The sequence below is a fragment of the Mustela putorius genome, unplaced genomic scaffold, assembly GCF_011764305.1.
Source record: "Mustela putorius furo isolate JIRA1106 unplaced genomic scaffold, ASM1176430v1.1 tig00003858_pilon_pilon_pilon, whole genome shotgun sequence".
NCBI classification, from domain to species: Eukaryota; Metazoa; Chordata; class Mammalia; order Carnivora; family Mustelidae; genus Mustela; species Mustela putorius.
Window position 1 is genome coordinate 19,614,397 of NW_025422010.1, and position 6,164 is coordinate 19,620,560.

Consider the following 6,164-nt stretch of genomic DNA (forward strand, 5'->3'; position numbering starts at 1 on the left):
CTATACCAATTTTTTATATATTGCACAGTAAAGGAAGCAAAACAAAAAACTTGTCATTAAAAAGTGCCAGTGGATTGCATAGGGATCAGAATCATTGAGTCCCAGCCAAACCCCACTGAACCATATCCGTAACATTGCATTCTAACCACCTTTTTTTTTTTCTTAAGATTTTATTTTTAGGTAATCTTTATACCTAACATGGAGCTCGAACTCACAACTCCAAGATCAAGAATCTCATGCTCTACTGACTGAGCCTGTCAAGTGCCCCAAGTAATCTTATGAAAATATTGAGTCATTGCTAAATACACCACAGACTTTTCTGCCCCTCTGCCTTGTCTTACAGCATTCCTTCTCCTGAAGCTAATGTATAGCTTCTCTCCAAGCTTCACGGCATAATTTGGAGGCACCTCCCTCCTCCATGCAGCCTTTCCACATTTCATTAACCGGCTGTGAGTCCTGAAACATCCACTCTCTATAGCTGTTCTTCAGCAATGAATCATGTACTCTTTTGAAATAGAAGTGTAGGGCCCCTGGGTGGCTCAGTGGGTTAAAGCCTCTGCCTTCGGCTCAGATCATGGTCTCAGGGTCCTGGGATCGAGCCCCGCATTGGGCTCTCTGCTTGACAGAGAGCCTGCTTCCTCCCTCTCTCTGCCTGCCTCTCTGCTTACTTGTGATCTCTGTCAGATAAATAAACAAAATCTAAAAAAGAAAGAAAGAAAAGAAAGTGTTACTGTGCTATTCTGTAATGTCATGTGAATACATTATCTCTCCAGCTGTATCTGACAGTTCTTTGTTTCTCCCACAGGACTTCAGGAGTATCCTAGGCAGTTAATAAATATTTGTTGATTGTCTGAAACAACTACTTGTAAATAGACTCAATCAGTTTCAGTATTAAAGACTAAAGAGTTTTATATCTGTTCTCTTTATTTTTTTAATTTTTTTTTTTTTTAAGTAGGCTCCATGCCAACATGGGGCTTGAACTCATGACCTCGACAGTTGCATGCTCTACCAGCTGAGCCAGCCAGATGCCCCTGTTCTCTTTAGAGACTGGAATCTGCTGATTCCATGTGTTTCGGCAGTGCAAATTCTAGAACAGCTTTGTCTCTGTTGAGCACCAGTGAATTTATCAAGAAATAAATCTGGAGTAAATCTGGAGCTAAATCCATTAAGCATTGTGCTTACTCCATTTCACAGTGACATGGCGGTCACACCACTCAAGGACTGACTCGTAAATAACATAGGACTATATGCCATTGTTCCAAAACCACATTTTTAATATTAATAATACTTATAAATGTGACCTGTGAACTTTTTCAATATTGTAAATTTCATTCTGTCTTCCTTTTAAAGAAGTATACGGTTGGTGGCAACAGGGATATACCTTAAATCATTAAAATCACTTAAATTTTTAACCCACAGGCTGTACTCTAACCTGGAACTCCATCCCACAGTGAAAAAACTTCCCTTATGACTACAGCCTGCCTTCTCTAAAACTTGAGCTCCCTCCGAGATTGTTCATCTCGCTCTGGAATAAGGGTCAAGGAATAGGGTCAGCATTCTTTGCTATCTCCAGAGGAACTCCCATGTAATCCTGCATCCAACCCCTCAGGAAGATGGCTCTCCTCTGGCATGCCATCCTTCCCTCACTCTGTCTAAGCTTCCTTACCAGCATCTTCTGCAAACCTCTGGTGTATAATCTGCACGTATTCGAGGCTCTGACAGCTGCTTACACTCACCACACTCCACCCCAAGCCCTGCTGGATCTTGCTGGATAATTTTAAGGTCCATGTGGATCACCCATCCAACATGTTGACCTTTTACCCTGTTCCCTTAAGCTTCTGAACCTTCTCCTCACCATTGCTTCTCCGTGGCTTTGTCTGCACTACCTCTGAAACTCTTAAATAGCACTCTCTTTCACTTGCTCTCTTTCTGTCTCCTCTGAGGTGAAATTCATCTAACATGAAGTTAACCATTTTATTTTTTTAAGATTCATTTATTTATTTTGGAGAGAGAGAGAGAGAGAATATGAGCAAGTGTGCAAGGGAGGGGTAGGGCCAGAGGGGTAGAGAGAATCTCTCCAGGATCGTGAACTGAACCAAAGGCAGACACCTAACAGAGTGAGTCACCCACGTGCCTGGTTGGTTTCCTTTAAACGCTACTCTCCTTGGCTTATAAGTTGGCCACCCTGTTGCTGACCCTTCACATGGATGTCTGTCTGTGAGCAGGTACCCTAGATGTCTCTTTCCCATAAGAACACCAGTCACACCGGATTAGGGCCCCACCTTACTATCATTATTTTACCTTAGTCACCTCGTTGGGACCTTATCTCCAAATAGTCTTACATTCTGAGATACTGGGGGTTGAGATTTTAATGTGTGAGTTTGGGGGGACATGATTCAATCCATAAAAGTTGATTTTCGTGGCTAAATAATATTCTATTGGGTGTATATACTACATTTTGTTTATCCATTCATCCACTGATGGACATTTTGATTGTTTCTACCTTTTGTCTATCATGAACAATGGTTTCATGAACATTCAGGTACAAGTATTTGCTGAATACCTGTTTTTAATTCCCTTGGGTATATACCTAGGGGTGAAATTGGTAGATCATATAATTCTATGTTTAACTTTTTTAGGAACTGCCAAGTTGTTTTCCACAGTAACAACACCATTTTACATTCCAACCAGCCACATGGGAGAATTCTCCACATCTTCACCAACTCTTGCTATTGAGCCCACTACCTCTTTACTCTTCAGCTCCATTAGGGCATCTCTCCTACCAAATTTCTTCACTCAACTTCATCCACACCTTTTGTCCCTTAACTCCTTACATTCCTCCTAAAAGCTATCTCCATTTTCATTTCTTTCCACAGTTAATATAAACCACATAATTCATCATGTGTGACATTGACTCCCCAGGTGTCAGTTTTCCAATCTATAAAATGGTGATGATAATATTCCTCAGAATTGTTTTAGGAACGAGATGAGCTAGGGGACACCTGGGTGGTTCATCGGTTAAGTGTCTGACTCTTGATTTTAGCTCAGATCATGATCTCAGGATCCTAAGATGGAGCCTTGCTTTGGTCACTGTGTTCAGCGGGGAGTCTCTAGAAATTCTCTCTCTCTTTCTCCCCCTCTCTCTCGCCTTCCCCCCACTTATGTGTGTACACACTCTTTCTCTCTCTTTCTCTCTCTCCCTCTCTCTCAAATAAGTAAATAACTCTAAAAAAAAAATAAAAAAGAACCAAATGAGCTAACTGCTTGAAGTGTTTATTTCAACACATAGTAAGCATTCACTAAATGGTAGCTATGAGAGTGACTATCAGATTTATAATTTTTTTAAAAAGATTATTTATTTATTTATTTGACAGAGAGAGATGACAAGCAGGCAGAGAGAGAGGAGGAAGCAGGCTCCCTGCTGAGCAGAGAGCCCGATGCGGGGCTCGACCCCAGGATCCTGGGATCATGACCTGAGCCGAAGGCAGCAGCTTAACCCACTGAGCCACCCAGGCGCCCCTTGGATTTCTAATTTTGACCCTTACCCTTTCTCATAAACTCCAGGCTGCCACTGGTCATTTTCAACTGCATCCATTCAGTTCATTTCATTCACAGATATTTATCGGGGCACCCTACTAGGCAATGTTTACAACAGTTAACATAATAAACATGGTCTCTTCTCTCAAAGAGTAAAAAGGAAATAGGCAAATAAGTGTGTGTTTATACATTTGATAGCTGCTAATTTCATAGGCAACTTAAGTTTAACATCAAAATTAACATTATCTGGGGCGCCTGGGTGGCTCAGTGGGTTAAAGTCTCTGCCTTCAGTTCAGGTCATGATCCCAGGTCCTGGGATTGAGTCCCGCATCAGGCTCTCTGCTTAGCAGGGAGCCTGCTTCCTCTTTTAGCTCTCTTTGCCTGTCTCTCTACTTGTGACCTCTGTCAAATAAATAAATAAAATCTTTAAAAATATTAACATTATCTTCCCTCCAAACCAGATGTTCAGACACCACCATCTACCCAATTAACCAGCTGAAAAATCAGAAATTGTTTCAGCTCTTGGAACTTCATTGAGATGCCTTATCTCCCATTCCACAGCTCCCCCTATTTGGTACTTACTACCAACATCAAGCACCAAAACCCAAGAATAATATCTTGGGAATAGGAGCAATGAGATAAGAGTTGGGATATTCCAAGTCTCCTTATAGAAATAAACTTCTGAGACCTGAAATTAGTCTCAAACTATTAACACATTTAAAGAACGTGTTAGTGGAAGTCCAGGCAACCCTCATCATTAATCACCCCGCAGGTTTTCCAGGCGCCAGCCTCACCTCTCCCCATTCCACCCACCAGACAGCTGTCAGAATTATCTTCCTAGTTAGCAAATCTAAAAACATTATTCTTCCCATTTAAAATCTCTTAACGACTATTGTCTAAACTCTGAAGTTCTCAGCATTAAAATCTCTTTGACCTGGCCCTTCCCGCATTCTCCAACCCCATCTTTTACTTTGTCCTTTCTGAACTCTGCATTCAGGCTATATCAAACCACTTGCCCTTTTCCAGTGCATGTTGTATATAGTTCCTCCTTCTGCAGAAGCTGTCACTTGCCCTACAGGTTATCTTAGTGGTGCAGGCTTATCTTGCCAGCCTGAGTTCAGTGTCATAAACTCTAAGGAATCATTCTCGAATGTCTGAGGAGATCTGACCTCTTTCCTTTATGTCATCCATGTGTATACTTTGATCATAGCATCTTTAACAGTTAATTGTACTGTGTTTATGACTTCAAGGTTCATGACGATGGGCACATATTTTTATTCATATGTCACATCAATGGTAGGCACTAAAGAGAACACTCAATTAAAATGTGTTGAATAAAGTGATCTAAAACAAATATCCAGATTCTTAGTTCTACTTTTTACTTCTTGTCCTTTTCTGATACGTGCCCCAAAGGCCCCTCACTGGCACATTTTTGTCATGCACTGTGCCTCAGCCTTTCTTTCTGATCTGCTCTTTTTCCTTTCATCTTTTTCTTTAAAAATTCTTGGCTAATAGGAAACTCCAATAACTTCTCTTGGTTGATTCTGCCTCCTGTTTCTTTCTTATCCAAAATTGAAAGATCCATTTAGTTTCTGGCTACATCCATTTTTCTTCAACCATAATACCCTAGTTATAATTCTTTGAACCTTCAGAGGGAATGTGATTTCTACACATATTCACATATATGAGCAACATTTGCCAAGCATAAATCTGTATCCTACCACATAGTTATAATTTCACTTTATTTTAATTTGAAGTTTTTGGAAGATTCGGAACATGTTCTGATCTGGAATGGCAAACTGTGTGCTAAGGGAAACCATCAAGGTGGGTATCCTAGGGATCTCAAGCCTAGACAGTCAGGGATCCTGGTTCGGAACTGCAATTTAAGGAGAACAAGGTTATTCAGTGTTTATTACTAGAATGTCTGAAAAGTCAACATGTACATATAGAGCTAGTCCCCTAGCCCAGGATGCCTAGGTTCACCACTCCTTTCTTTTGCCACTCAGCCCTGCGACCTTTAGCAGGTTACTTCAGCTGTGTGTGCCTACATTCCAGTAAAATTGAGATCATGCTAGAAATAGAATGCCCCTCAGTGAGAATTAATACAGTACTTTGGACAATGCACCAATATAGTAAGTGAAATGTAATGCTTAGCTATTTTTATCTGGTCACTTTATCAGAATCTACAAAACAGCTCATCAAAACATTTATTACGCAGTCCTATTTTTGCTCAATGTTCTGTAACACATTTTACAAGTTTTCATTTTCGTGCCCCGCTCCCTAACGACAAACTGCAGTAACAAAATCCGACCTCTCCACACCAGCTATTGTCTGCTCCCCGTACCATCCCAGCTCAGAATTAACCCAGAAAATAAAGAATGAAAAGAAGCAGCCTCGTTTGTTTGTTACAAACTGAGTAACACGCAGCCTAAATCAGTTTAACTCGATCCAGATGCTGTCTCGGGCAGCGAGGTAGGGAAGGAAGGGGAAGGCGATGCGGCAACAGGGTACGGCCGGGCTAAAGGAAGCCACACCCGAAGCCAGCTCTGCTGGGCACCGGCGACTGCGATCGTAACTCTGAGCCAGAGACCCGGGCAGCCCGAGCCGGGGGCAGCGCCGGAAGTTGG